Consider the following 15,445-nt stretch of genomic DNA (forward strand, 5'->3'; position numbering starts at 1 on the left):
TCTTATGAAGGCAAGTTCACACTTGGCTCTGTCCCCAAGCAGCCCATCCCACGACCTGCTAACGCTGGCCTTTCTGGAAGCAGTGAAGAGCTGTGTCCTCACTCCCCTGTTTACATGGAGTTGGGGTCCTCAGTGGCCTTGGTCTCCTCAGAACCCTCTCTCCACTCCTTCCCCATATCAGAGGCTTCTCTTCCAGCTACCCCTCCCTACTAATCCCTCTGTCCCAGTTCCCAGCACCTGTCTATGCCCTTCCTGAGTCACACCTGCCTCCTCAGCTCTATCAAGTTCCTGTACGCACAGAATGCAGGAGCCCACCACTAGCCTTGTCCCCTTCCCTCACTCTTATTCCAGTCCATATCTAAATGCCTCCAATCCACTGGGTCTCTAAGTGAGGCCCCCAGACCAGCAGCATCAGCATCACCTGGGTACTTGTTGGAGATGCAGATTGTCAGGGTCCCATTCCAGACTGACTAACTCAGGAACCAAATTTGGGGTGGGGGGTGGTCAGCAATGTGTTTATCAAGCTTCCAGGTGATTCAGATACAGCCCAGTGTGTGAGGACCGCTGAACCACACACTTTCATTTGCTTTTATTCTAAGGAATAAGGAAATGGAAGTAATTTTCTAAATCTGGCTGATTTTTCTATTTTCCTTATGCTCTCTACATTCACCAGTAATATAAGATCCAAACATACAACCCAAGTTCAATATAATGGGCCTCTAAAATGCCTACAGGCATTTTAAAAATTCATGATCCATTTGTAACTGTAGATCATGAAGATGATTCTCCACATGGCTATAGAGAAAACACACTGCCATGCAGCCAGAGAAAGAAAGAACGGAAATGCACAAACTCATGCCAAAACGTCCACCAGCACTCGGAGTATGTGAAAATAAAATCAATAGTCTGCTAATGCAGAGAAAACTGGTTTGATCCCTGGTCTGGTAAGATTCCATAGCCTGTGAACCACAACCACTGAGCCCCTTTGCTACAAGTGCTGAAGCCCGGAGCCTGGAGCCTGCTCCACAATAAGAGAAGCCCATACACCGCAATGAAGAATAGCCCCTGCTCGCTGTGACTACAGAAAACATGCGCAAAGCAATGAAAACCCAACACAGCCACAAAAAAATGAATAAAGATTTCAAAAGATTTTTTAAAAGACAGCCTAATAAAAGCTACAATCTATGAATATGAGCTGTATATTCTTATATATTAAGTAGAATGGACAGATGTTAATCAACAGACTATCAAACAATATTTTAGTTCACGTGTTTAAAATGTTCACTATCAGCACATTTATTTTTTGGTGCATTATTAACATTTGAGTGGTGCATGATTTTTTAGGGGGCATTGTATTGGCATATAGAATACTAAATCCCTGTCTATTTACTCCCCTTCACCTCCAAGAATCTATGTATTAATTCTTCACTCAAATCCTTTGGAACATTAGGTACTACAGGTACTAGGCCTCAAGGCAAATAAAAAGATGAGTCAAAACCAAAATAAATTTGAAAAGAGCAAAGTACTCAGTTTACATTTTCAGTATTTTCCTAGACCACTGAAACTAGGGAATCGATACAGAACTGATTTTCCTCTTCCTCTATCTAGTTTTCCTTAGAAAATGATTAAAAAAAAAAAAAAAGAATGGCTTAATAAACAAGCCCATGAAAAGATGTTTACCATCATTGGCCATCAGAAGAGTGTGAATTAAAACTACTTCACACTGACTAGGATGGCCAAGAAAAAAAAACTAGAGAAACTGAAACTCACACATTGCTGATGGGATTGTAAATGGTGCAGTCACTTTGGAAAACAGTCTGGCAGTTCCTGAAAATGTAAAATATAGAACTAACGTATGTTTTTCACTTGTAGGTATGTACCCCCCAAAAATGAAAACATATGTCCACATAAAAACATGAATGTTCAGAGCAGCATTATTTATAACAGGCAAAAGGTAGAAACACCACAAATGTCCATCAACAGATGAATGGATAAACAAAATGTGGTATACACTTACAATAGAACATTATTTGGCAATAAAAAGAAAGCTCTGACACATGAGGCAATGTAGATAAATTTTGAAAACATTATGCTAAATGAAAGAAGTCAGAATACAAAGCCACCTATTGTATGATTCCATTTATATTGAATGTCCAGCATAGGCAAATCTATAGACAGAAAGTAGATTAGTGGTTATTTAGTGGGGGAGGCAGGAGATTAGAAGGGGTCAGCTAAGGGGTGGAAGGGGTAGTACTATTTTTAGGGCAATAAAAATGTCCTGAAATTGATTACGGTGATGGTTGCACAACTTGGTGAATATACCCAATATCAATGAATTGTACACTTTATTGGTGAATTGTATGGTATATGAATTACATCTCAATAAAACTGTTTTTTTAAAAATGACCTCGAGGAGGACTTCCCTGGTGATTCAATGGTTAAGATACTGTGCTTCCACTGCAGAGGGTATGGGTTCAGTCCCTGGCTTGGGGAACTAAGATCCCACAAGCTTTACAGCATGGCCAAAAAAAAAAAAAGATGACCTCAAAGCTAGAAGAAAATTACAAACAAACTCAGTCAACTAAAAAGTGTTAGGTACCCCAAATATGTGACTTCTTCTGTCTCTTTTGCACTATAAATTTCTCCCAAATGAAGGTAAGAAATTTTTATTATCACTTTACAAGCACTTTTATAAGTAAGGTCCTTTTGAATCCTTACTACATAATCTTAGAGAGAGACAACTGTCTCCCTAATTTTATATTTAGGGACATGGTGCCTCTGAGTTTATGAGGCTTACTCCTGCTCAGTCAGTTGGTCAGGATAATTTCAGTTCTGCACCTGAACCCTGTGCCCTTCCTTCCACACGGTAGCATTTGGGGTACTGAGTAGAGACCATCTGGTTGATATACAGAGGCAGCACTGCTGACTGGTCTCAAAAAGGAGATTGCTCAAGACTAGACTTTCCTGGGAGCTGGACCAATTATCCTAATGCCTAAAATCAAGCCAAGTATAATCTAACTGATCAGAGGTCTTGTAGTTTCATAGAAAGAATCCTTTGCTGTTGATTTCTTTGCTCTTTTGGAGTTTATTTCAGTTTGGGCTCATCTTTTTATTTGCTTCAAAGTCTAGACCGTGTAGTATTAAATCTTCCCAATATCTCTGATCACTTATGTATTCTGAACCACATTCTTGATCTATAACAGTGTCTTTGTTAGATCATGAATGAAACCATTTTTATTAGTTTGCTAATTCACATTTTTGTTCTCACTGAAAAGCATGTCCTCAAATCGCAACCTGGACAATTTTAAGCAGATGCAAGAGGATGACATTCATTATTACAAAGCTTTTCTATAAATTATGAGTTTGGGATTAACAGATATATACTACTGTGTACAAAATAAACAAAAAGGACCCACTGTACAGCACAGTGAACTATATTCAATATTTTGCAATAACCTATAATGGAAAAAAAAATCTGCAAAAGAATATATGTGTGTAACTGAATCACTTTGCTATATACCTGAAACGAATACAACATTGTAAATCAACTATACTTCAATTAAAACAACAAAGCTTTTCTAAATTATATACAAATATTTTTAGAACCAGAAGCAATGTCCTTGGACCATTAGACTCACTTAACATTAAAGCAGAATCGAAACAGTTTGGGCTCTTTTAGAAAATCATTTCAAATCTTTCTGAAGTCTTGCTATGATCTCCTCCTATATATACCCTAAGCAACAATACTTTTTCTTAAGGTTTATTCCAACTACTTTCAAAAATGAGTTTGAGTCCCTATTAAAAAACAAAAAAACTAAGCCCAATATAAACAGGACACCCCAAATAAAGCCAGTTAAATGAAGTGCTCCAGTCAAACCAATAAGGAAGGCCTCATAGGTTCAGGCTGTCTCCCTTCAAAGAAAGCACATGCATTTTAAAAACCTGGAGTTTCGGTGCCAAGTCCATCAGACCAACAACCCAGGAATTTCCAAATGTTTATCCATGTTCTGTAAACATGATTTTACTTTTACTCTGTATTCCTATTCAACCTTCTCTGTACCCTACAGAAAATGTCATGAACAGTAGCCAGAAGCTCAGGGGCTGGGAAGAGGGGGTAAGAGGGTATTCTTAATAAGTACAGAGTTTCTGTTTGGGACAAGGAAAAAGTTCTGGAAAAAGAGAGCAGTGATGGTTGTACAACAAGGTGACAGTGCTTAATGTCACTTTCAGTCCTCTTAAAAACGGTTAGGAATTCCCTGGTGGTGGGTGAGGATTCTGTGCTTTCATTGCCTGGGGCCTGGGTTCAGTCCCTGGTCAGGGAACTAACAACCGGGAAGCCACACAGTGTGGTGAAAAAAAAGAAGAAAAAAAAAATTAAAATGACAAATTTTACGTTGTATTTTATCACAATAATAAAAGTATCTAGAAACAAAAAACACATAGCTAGTATACTAACCACATATCCAAATCTTGCTTAAGGTGCCTAGCTTCCTGGGGCGGAGGGGCTGGGCCCATAAAGCTGTTAAGTGTGTTTGTCCTGGTCTGGCAAAATGAAGGTTCAAATACAGGACTGGATGGAAATGTTGGGAAATATACTGTAAATTACTTCTTTAAACTGGACAAAAAAGTTTCAGCCCAACAAACCCTCTGCCAGTGTTTCTTAAGCGATAATACTCAAAGGATCCCCTGAGGACCTTGATTGAGCAGGCCAGGGTAACTCTGAAATCCCATATTTCAACATGCCCCTAGGTGATGCCGATGTTCCTGTTGTTCACAGCAACAAGGCCCCAGAGCGCTTGAAGTAACGCAGCCACCCTATTAATCCAACCGCTCTAGAACCACGGTCCTCTCACCAGGAAACGCGGAGGGTTATTCACAACCTTCGTAAAAATGCGCTGAGAAACCAGGCTGGAAGGTCTCACTGCACCTAGCGTACCTTCGTACGCACCCACCCCGGGACTAGAAAGCAACCACAGGCGATAAGGAGAGCTGACAGAGCGGTAGTTTCGCAGAAAGCCCTCAAGCCGACTTCAGAACGGTCTTGAAAACACCCTTCTCAACCTCCAAGAATGCCTGGAATTCAGTGGCCTTTCTCCAACACAAAGATATCCAATTTTGACCGAGCTCCCTATAGCAGAACCTTGCAATGTACCCCTTGAAGACTGACAACGCCCAGCACATTGACGAACTCGGCCCCTCCCTTACAAATGGGTCAGAAAGTGGGGAAAAACAATTCTCCAAGATTCTGCGGAGGTGGGAGCTCGGGGCTCCCGGGCTAAAGAGCATCTCCCGGGCTCTCAGGTGTGCGGCGGAGATTCCGCAGGCAGCCCCCACCTGCTCTCAACGAGCCCGCGCCTCCCTCGGCCCGAGTAAAGCCTCCTCTGGACGCTGCGAATGGTGACCGCTCCAACACAAACTCAGAGGCCCTTTTAATCTGGTTAAAGAGAAGCTCAACAGAAAGTGAAACATTTCCCGTCCCTTGGAGGCGAGAACTCCAGGCCAGGTAGGAGAAAGAAAGTGGGTCGCAGGCACCTGTAGCCGCCCCGCTTCTAGACGATTCCGCAGGAGAACCGTGACTGTCATCCCCTGGAGGGAGCGGGGAGGCAAAAGTCAGTTAAGGATCCCCAGAAAGGGGAGAAAAAAGTTACTGTCCAAGAAAGTATACTCCGAATCTACAGGGACGTGGGCTGACATCAGCTCGCGTTTACTCGCGCTACCCCTCCACCTCCGCCCGCACGATGAACCAGAGAGCACTCCCCAGCACCCCGCAAAGCCCTCCGCAGCCGAAGTCGAGACCCGAGCAAGGTGTCCTCGCGCCGCCGGAGCGCGGCTGCGGCGCTGGGGGCGGCTCTCTTCCAGCCTCGCAGAGGGCCGTGCCGGGACGCCCGCGGGCGCTCGGTGGTCTGAAGGGAGAGGGGAGGAGGGGACTCGCCTGGAAGCTGGTGGCGGCCGAAGTTCGCGCAGTCGGGGTCGGGCTCAGGGTGAAGGCGGCTCTGGCCGGCGCTTGGGCGCCTCCGACACGACGCCGGCGGCTGGGCCGATGTCCCCTGCGCTCCCCGCGCGTCGCCGGCGGCGCCTGGCGGAGCCGGAGTACTGGAGGCGGCCTGGGGAATGGGCGGGTGCGAGTGGCCTCGGCCGCCGCTCCCGTGTATTATTGTGACTCAAGCTATTTCCTGTTTGGAGGTTTGGGAGGAAAAAAAAAAAAAAATCCAGGGTGGGGGCAGAGGGGTTGGGGCGGCGGCGACCGGAGAGAGCGGCGGCCCGGAGGGGCTTCGGGTGGCCAGAGGCTGTCGCCTGTCTCCTTCGAGCCCCCAAGGGTGCCAAGCTTGCGAGCCGGGGGGAGAGAAACGCAGTTTCTTGCAGCTTTACTTTGGGGTATCTGGAAGGACCGAGGCGGAGTGGGGGGAGGTTCACACACGCCACCCAGCGGTGGGGTAGGGACTACGGCCGCAGGGACTGCCTGCCTGGTCACTCCAGCCCGCGCGCTCACCGGTCTGGCTTTTTTCTTCTTTGCAAAACTACCGCTGAGCTTTCTTCCCGCCCAAGGGCGAGTGGAATTCGCTGTGCTATTTTCTTTATTCTTGACCTGGTCGGCTTTTCGATCCTCTCCATGGGTGTGGGCAAGGAACTGGTCAGCGTCTCTACTTTTTCAAAAACCACCGGACAATGGTTGGGAGCCATTGTGGGTGTTCCATTGGCAACTTTTGCTGGAGGCGGCGGAGGGGTGGGGATTTTTGTTTTTGTTGGGAGGGGGATGGGAAAACAGGTTAATTATTTTGATGGAAAGTTAACTTTTACGGTCAGCTTCCGTTCCCCTCCTCCACTAACCTCACCCTTACCCGGGATCACTAGATCTGGGGCCCCAGTCCGGAAATACCGGTTCCTCCCGCTGGGACAATAGGTGAGGGCGGGAGCGTTAACCGAGAGCTAGCTTGGTCTCCGCTGGAATCCCTGCTCGGATGGGAAGGCAGAATCCTCCTAGTGCCCAAGCCTGCAACTGGCGAGCAGGTGCGTCTTCATTTAGTCTTGTTAAAGGTCCTGGGATGGTTTTGGGGACTCGTTTAATGGGTGAAGAGTTTCAATTTGGAACTCTGAAAAATGCTGGTTGCACAACTTAATGGTTTAAATGGTCAATTTTTTATGTGTATTTTACCACCAAAAAAAAAAAAATTCATGGGAAGATGATACCTTCATTCAGTCAAGACAGATTTGCTTATGATTGGCAAGCTCCCATTCCCTCCTCCCTTACACGAACCTTTGCCAGAAGTAGCGGAATAAGTAAAACTACAGTTCATTTAGTTTACTGTGTATGTGTGTGTGCGCGCGCGCTCAGTCTTGTCTGACTTTCAGTTCAGTCGTTCAGTCGTGTCTGACTCTTTGCGACCCCATGAATCGCAGCACGCCAGGCCTCCCTGGCCATCACCAACTCCCGGAGTTCAGTCAATCTCATGTCCATCGAGTCGGTGATGCCATCCAGCCACCTCATCCTCTGTCGTCCCCTTCTCCTCCTGCCCCCAATCCCTCCCAGCATCAGGGTCTTTTCCAATGAGTCAGCTCTTCGCATGAGGTGGCCAAAGTACTGGAGTTTCAGCTTCAAAATCAGCTCTTCCAGTGAACACCCAGGACTGATCTCCTTTAGGATGAACTGGTTGGATCTCCTTGTCTGACTTTAAGACCCCATTTTCTTTAGCTGGCCAGGCTCCTCTGTCCATGAGGATTCTCCAGACAAGAATACTGGAGTGGATTGTCATGCCCTCCTCCAGAGGATCTTCCCAGTTCAGGGATGGAACCCAGGTCTCCCACATTGCTGGCGGATTCTTTACCCTTTAGTCTTTGGGGGGTACCAATCAAGTTATTCCAAGAAGTGAGTATGTTGCATCTACAGGACAATACAGTTTTAAAAAAGATGAACAGTAGTTTGTCAGGAACATAGTGCTGGCAAGATGAATAAAGGTGAATATGGTGTCTTGCTGGAGAAGGCAGTGGCACCCACTCCAGTACTCTTGCCTGGAAAATCCCATGGACGGAGGAGCCTGGAAGCCTGCAGTCCATGGGGTCGCTGAGGGTCGGACACGACTCAGCGACTTCACTTTCACTTTTCACTCATGCATTGGAGAAGGAAATGGCAACCCACTCCAGTGTACTTGCCTGGAGAATCCCAGGGATGGGGAAGCCTGGTGGGCTGCTGTCTATGGGGTCGCAGTCGGACATGGCTGAAGTGATTTAGCAGCAGCAGCAGCATGGGGTCTTGCTGTTAATCTAAGAAAGCAGGAACACATACATTTTATATTTCCTAAGTGGAAAGATAAATTATTAAATTTGGGAGAGATGGAGCAAGTTGGAAAGTACAAGGATGGAAGCTAAACTTCTCTGACTATCTTGTTTTGTAGATTTGACTGGGATGCCATTAATTTTTATGATTATGAAAAATTAAACATTTAAAAAGCAGAATGCAACAAATGAATACAGATATCAAGTTGGTGGCTTAACCATATAAAGGGGAATTATGTCAAGTAACTTTAAAACACAATTGTTTGGTTCTACATGCCTTAGGAATATATCTTAAGGATGAAGAGAATGCAACTGCTTTTTAGTAATCATAATGTTAGCAATAATTTATGTTAATGTTCTTACAAATCTTATTTTAATATAAAAGATAAATATAAAATCAAAGCTAAGCAATATTAAATTTGAACTAAAATTGTCATTTAGAACTTACATTTTCTTAAATTTTTTTCCCAAGATCTGTTGTTCAAAATGTTCACTGAACAGTGACCAATCTGGCAGGATTAAGCACTCTTAGATTCCAGATTGTGGTCTCTAAATACCATTTTTCTTTGAAAGGAACTAGACCTATTTGGAGAAGTGACTTATTTTAGATTAAAGGCAAGAAGCACCCAAAATAAGACTGGGAGTATCTTGTCAACTCAGAAAGCAAGGAAGCTATCAAAAACTAATAGACTTACATTAAATCGGATAAGAAGCCAACTTACAGAAGCACCCACTGGCCAAAGTGGGATAAATTTGAGCATTAATAACAAAAATGACTGCAATGAATTGAGACATATCATATATATACATACATGTATATGTGTGTGTGTGTATGTATATATATATATGTCATAATACTTTATAAAAACCCAAAAAGCCCTAATTGGTTACCTTGCAGATTCAGTGGAACTAATTCATTATTTTGAGAGCTGGTAAGTTGTTAGAGAGAATTACATATTTTATCTGGCTCTTTTGGACTGTATCTAACACTTGATATGTACCATTTTAGATCTTTTATCCCTCACTTGTCTCATATTCTTGTCTGCTATTCTTCCTCTATTCATGGAGGAAGCTGGAAATGACCCAGATGACCCATCTCCTACCTCCCACTCCAGTGCTTCCCTGTTAATACCAGTGTGAGAATCCATGGAAACTATCTTGTTGCCTATGTTGCTTCCCTGGTGGCTCAGACGGTAAAGCGTCTGTCTATAGTGCGGGAGACCCGGGTTTGAGCCCTGGGTTGGGAAGATCCCCTGGAGAAGGAAATGTCAATCTACTCCAGGACTATTGCCTGGAAAATCCCATGGACAGAGGAGCCTGGTAGACTACAGTCCATGGGGTCACAAAGAGTTGGACATGACTGAGCGACTTCACTTTTCACAGCACCCTGAGGGGTGAGTGAGTTAGCATTTCATGATCTAACTGTGGACCAGTCGGGGGAATAGAAGCTGATAACTAAATATTCCCTCTTTTTCTCCCAGGATAAACTATTTTGAGGCTCAGTCCATATCAGTTCTCGGAAATCAAGTCACAGTGAATCACTTAATCAGATGTTTGTAGCTGCAGGACTACTGGATGAGGCTCCCTTGAACTGGCTGTCTCAGGTTCCCCCACCACTAGCTTTCCCTAGAACCATGCTTTCAGTGGGGCTCCCCAGGTGGTTCAGCTGGTGAAGAATCTGCCTGTAATGCAGGAGACCCAGGTTCAAGACCCGGGTTCGATCCCTGGATTGGAAAGTCTGCCTGGAGAATTCTCACCTGGAGAATTCCGTGGGCTGAGGAGCTTAGCAGGTTACAGTCCCTGGGGTCACAAAGAGTCAAACACACTGAACGACTAATACACAAACAGCTCATGTCTCAAGGACTCTGCTTCCTGGGAAACCCAAGCTATGAGCTGTACAAACTGTATCTCAGGATAACTAAATAATTGAGGAGAAAATTATTCTAGCAAATGAAATGACAAAATTTGAACATCAGCATTTTCCAAAACTCGAATAAAATTGTATCAAGGCAATGGTCATCAATGGCTACTAATATAGAAAAGACCACTAGACATTGTATGCAATTGCTAGAAATACACAACACTGCAAATGACACATTTTTGCCAAAAAAGAGCAAACCTGAATCTGATCAAGCTTCTAAACCGAACTACCAGTTTAGGGAAACTATTGGAATAGAGGAATGTGTTAACACTACTAGGGGCATGTGAACAAAATCGTATGTGAGAAACTCTAAAAGACAAATGACCCAGTTTCCTCAAAAACTGGCAGGCATTAAAAATGATGAGGGAAGAAAACATAGATTAAAAGACTTAAGTGCTGCTGCTGCTGCTGCTCCTGCTAAGTCGCTTCAGTCGTGTCTGACTCTGTGCGACCCCATAGACGGCAGCCCACCAGGCTCTCCCGTCCCTGGGATTCTCCAGGCAAGAACACTGGCGTGGGTCGCCATTTCCTTCTCCAATGCATGAAAGTGAAAAGTGAAAGGGAATTCGCTCAGTCGTGTCCGACTCTTCGCGATCCCACGGACTACAGCCCACCAGGCTCCTCCGTCCATGGGATTTTCCAGGCAAGAATACTGGAGTGGGGTGCCATTGCCTTCTCCGTATCAGTGAAATACAACATGTATTTCTCGTTTGGTTTCTGATTCAAAATGAGGAGATATTTGGGGAAACTTGATAGCCCCTAAGGTAGAAAAATTTTAGGAAATGTTTTTAATATTTTAATCACATGCTCTAATTGAATACATGTGGTTGGTGTTGCTACTACCTGTGGTTTGGGTGGCGTATTTATTATATATAAATTTAATTTCAGAGAACATTTCAGGTAGGAAGAAAAGGACTCTGACTGGCACAGTTGGTTATTGACATTTTCTATTTCTCCCATCCATTCTTTTCATTTTGGGTACGGGCTCTATGTGTGCCTTTGTGCTTTCCTGTAAACAGCAAACAGCATTTTCAGTAACATAATTATTTCCATTCTGAACACTAAACATTGCAAAATCTGCTCTTAGAAATAAAGAGACACTTCTGTGGGCCATAGGGACAGTACTCTGAAAAATGGGACAAGAACTCTGGGCTCTGACTCAGCTCAGCAGAGGTTCTCTTTCCTGCCACTGGCACTAAGTCAGTCCCATAGAAACCATCTTGCCTTCCTGGGAAACAAAGCCCTATTCTGTGCCTCTTGTGACAGGGAGTGCTTGTATTCTGAGGTTCTGAAATCAATACTGTGCTTCACCTGCAAGCTGGATAAATAGGATGGGGAAAGAGTCAAATCTCAGTCTAAAATGGGGCACTTGCCTTGGCGAGACAGGTGTTTCCTCTACAGGCAGTAGGTGTATCATTGAGCCCCTGAAAAGAGCCTTGTTTCTAGTTTTGACTTTGCTACTTGCTGCCTATGTGAGTCTGAGTTTTGCATGTTTTGTAGTTTCATTGAGAAATAATTGTCATAGATCCCTGTATAAGTTTAAGGCATACAGCATGACAGTTTCATTTACACATACTGGGAAATGATTACTACAACAGGTTCAGCTAATAGGCGTCATCTTACAACAAAAGGAAAATGAGAAATAATGTTCTCCTTGTGATGAGAACTCTTAGGATTTATCCTTTTAACAACTTTTCTGTATATCGTATGGCAGTGGTAGCTGTGGTTAGCATGTTGTACATTACATCCCTAATATTTATCTTGTAATGTTTATTTTATAATGTCTTATAATGATATAATTGGAAGTTTACCTTTTGATCATCTTCCTCTAATTTCTCCCTCTTCCCTCCTCCCCCACAACACAAGTTTATATTTAACTTCTCTGACTCTCAACTTCTATCTTTTACTCTTTGACCTGGCAACTCCACTTTTAGGTATCTACCCATCCCCCACATATACTTGCACACATATTGAAAGAAATACATTTAAGAATGCTTATTCTTGTGTGCTAGACTGGCAAAAAATTAAAATTAAATGCTGCGAAAGGAATGACTATATGAATAGTACATTTGGATGATGTGCTAAATGTAGTTTGACGCCTTTCAAGGTAGTTTTTTCTATAAACTATTCAGAGATTTGCATGTCCAAAATGAGTATTCAGTTAATTAAAGTTATAAATTTAAAACTCTAGTTCTTCTTTAGGCTTTAACTTTACACATTTTATTATTCTGTTTTGTAAGTCTGGTTTTTGTTTTCACTTAAAATTTTTTATGTTATATTTGATACATACAAAATCGTGTAAGTAACATCTGTGTAAACTTGGGAGCATATAGTAAAATGAATACATGAATCCACCACATTATTAATCAGTAGAACATTACAAATAGTTTTGATGATGCCACAGGCTTCCAAATCCTAACCCCATCCCCCAACCATTTCAAGGTAATCACTGTCCTAAATCATGCATTTGTTTAAAAAGTTGCTGTTTTTTTTTTTAACCAGACATGTACATCTTCCTAAACAATATATTGTTTGGATTTGCTAGCTTTTGAGCTTTATAAGAATAGAGTCACACTCTATGTAGTCTTCTGCAACCAGCTCTTTTTCACTACAAATTACATTTCTAAAATTTATTCAGATTGCTGAGTATAGCTATATTTCATCCAATTTTATTCCTGTGTAATATTCCATTTCTCTAATTTTAAGTTTTTCTTTTTATAAAAAGATACCCATGGTGGGGAGTGGGAGGAATTGGGAGATTGAGATTGACGTATCTATGCTATTGACACTCTGTATGAGATAGATAAATAATGATAACCTATTGTATAGCACAGAGAATTTTACTTGATGCTCTGTGGTGATGTAAATGGGAAGGAAATGCAAAAAAAGAGGAGATGTATGTATATCTGTTTCATTTTGCTATTCAGTAAAAACTAACACAACATTATGAAGCACCTATACTCCAATAAAACTTTTTTTAAAAGATGCCTGCCCTCTAGACAGATGATTACTTTCTTAGTGAACTTTAAGGGAAAGATTTCAAGACCATCACAAGATCAGAATTTGTAGACAGGAAGAGTGATTCTTCTTTTTACATATCAAGAAAATGCATATATCATCCCATGTCTTTGGGGTTTTGCCTAGTATATCAGAAGACACATAGCTCCCAGAAAAATGTATCTGGATGGAACTCACTAAACGTTGTTTATACTTACGCTGCTGCTGCTGCTGCTAAGTCGCTTCAGTTGTGACTCTGTTAGACCCCATAGACGGCAGCCCTCCAGGCTCCCCAGTCCCTGGGATTCTCCAGGCAAGAACACTGGAGTGGGTTGCCATTTCCTTCTCCAATGCATGAAAGTGAAAAGTGAAAGTGAAGTTGCTCAGTCATGTCCGACTCTTAGCGACCTCATGGACTGCAGCCTACCAGGCTCCTCCGTCCACGGGATTTTCCAGGCAAGAGTACTGGAGTGGGGTGCCTTTGCCTTCTCCGAGATACTTATGCTAGTCACTCCCTAATTCCAAGAAGGGGTAGCCTTCTAGCCCACATCCCTGGGTTACTAATTCTTCCTTCTACTAATGGAAAATCTACATCTTATATGTACTTTTGAGATAATTTTATATTTCTTTGGCTCTTATAATTTGTAAATGTCTTTTCTTCATAATTCTTAAGACCTTTGGACTTCATGAATCCTGCTTCTTTTCATATACATCTCAACTTAGAGCCACATAACTCCAGCAGATATTAAAACAACAGCCAATGAAAGTGGTAACAGTTGTTGAATCTAGTGGAATGTTATGTGTGTGTTTCCTGTGGTTTCCACTGTTTTGTATGTTTGAAATGTTTCCTGTATAAAAATTAAGGGAGGGGGATTGAATTGAATTCTGATGTCTGTCTTGACTGCCTGATTTGAGGGTCACAACTTTTTTAGCTATTTCTGCTGACCGCCTCTGAGGATGTTTTCCATCAGTTAGGTTAAAAGCAGTAAGCTAATCTGTATAAACCAACATAGAAAGTTCTTCAAGATATGTTGCTAAAGAAAGGCAAGTCGAAGAACAATACACATGGTATGAAACTGTTTATGCAGTACATACATGTGTATCTGTCTGCAAATGAGGAGAAAAGGGGCTGGAAGAATACTCGCATCTTGGCCACAGTGGTTAACTCGGAAAGTGAGTGGGAGACCCTGTGACTTAGGGGGAGAGGAAAATGGTGGTGAAGCTAGATCTGTACTTTTGGGGTACTGTTTTGAATTTAATTAAAAGCAAAAGTAAAGTAAATGCACGGGGTGGGCTAGAAGGCCTGCCAGGTGTCTCCCAGCTGACACTTGCAGTGGCCCTAGGGGCATGGAGCACAGCTGTCTTAAAGGGGACTTGGGAGGTCATGGTAATGGGGTGCCCTCTGAACATTGAATGGGACCAGTTGCAGCTCCTAGAACAGGCCAGGATTGCATGGCTCAAGGGACTGCTAAGTGCTTTTTCAACACTCTTGACTGTCCTCATCCCAGCTACACCTGAAAGCAGGATTGCTCCAGAGCTAAGTACCCCCTCCATGGGGTCACAGTAGGCAGCAGCCCCTCCTTCTTCCTGGGCAAAGGCAGATATGGGGCAGGTAAACACCCCACGTGTAGCTACCAGTCACAATATTGAGAAGAAAGGCGAGAGCCATGCTTAACAACCACTGGGCTGAAGAGTACTTTGATCTCCTTTAACACCCTTCATACTTCTACTTTAGAATGATACCTTAAGTCACTTAATTTATAATTCTGTTTAGAGCCAGGGGTTACCTCTAGATACACTGTTCCTATGGCCAGAGCTTAGGAAGTTTTTCTAAGAAAATACCAGTTCAAGTACCTGACACAGTGCCTACTTTAGAACATTTAACCATGTTAATTATTTGGACTTTGACAAATAGCTCATAAAGGTACAGTACTTTGTCTTGATTACTTGTTTGTTCCAGAGATCACTGTAGTTTTAGTTAAGCCTCTGGTCTATATTGATTTTAAATATGCATGAAAAACATACTTTCCTTGGGAATGGAATCTCCAGGGAGATAGAAATATATAGAGATATGGATAAATTCACTGAACAACTTAGTATGAAAACAAGGATGTGTTATAGTGTCTCATGTAAAAATCATCTTTCTCATTATGATGCTCAAAAAAGCTACACAATAAAATAATAGTTTTGTGATAATTACAACTGATATTTACATGTATAGCTCAATCATAGAAGCTAGAGGCTGAGATACAGTTG

At 42.7% G+C, this 15,445-nt stretch overlaps 1 long non-coding RNA gene across 2 annotated transcripts in view; it reads left to right on the top strand.

Moving 5' to 3' along the window:
- The first annotated feature begins 6,864 nt into the window (after positions 1 to 6,864).
- LOC105607911 (uncharacterized) overlaps positions 6,865 to 15,445 on the top strand; it is a 156,181-nt gene continuing 147,600 nt past the window's right edge. For both annotated transcript variants that reach the window (XR_009599229.1, XR_006058660.2), the window contains exon 1: positions 6,865 to 7,008. This is a non-coding gene — a long non-coding RNA (uncharacterized LOC105607911). The remainder of the gene's footprint in view (positions 7,009 to 15,445) is intronic.

The sequence above is a fragment of the Ovis aries genome, chromosome 2 (genome assembly GCF_016772045.2).
Source record: "Ovis aries strain OAR_USU_Benz2616 breed Rambouillet chromosome 2, ARS-UI_Ramb_v3.0, whole genome shotgun sequence".
In the NCBI taxonomy this organism is placed as follows: Eukaryota; Metazoa; Chordata; class Mammalia; order Artiodactyla; family Bovidae; genus Ovis; species Ovis aries.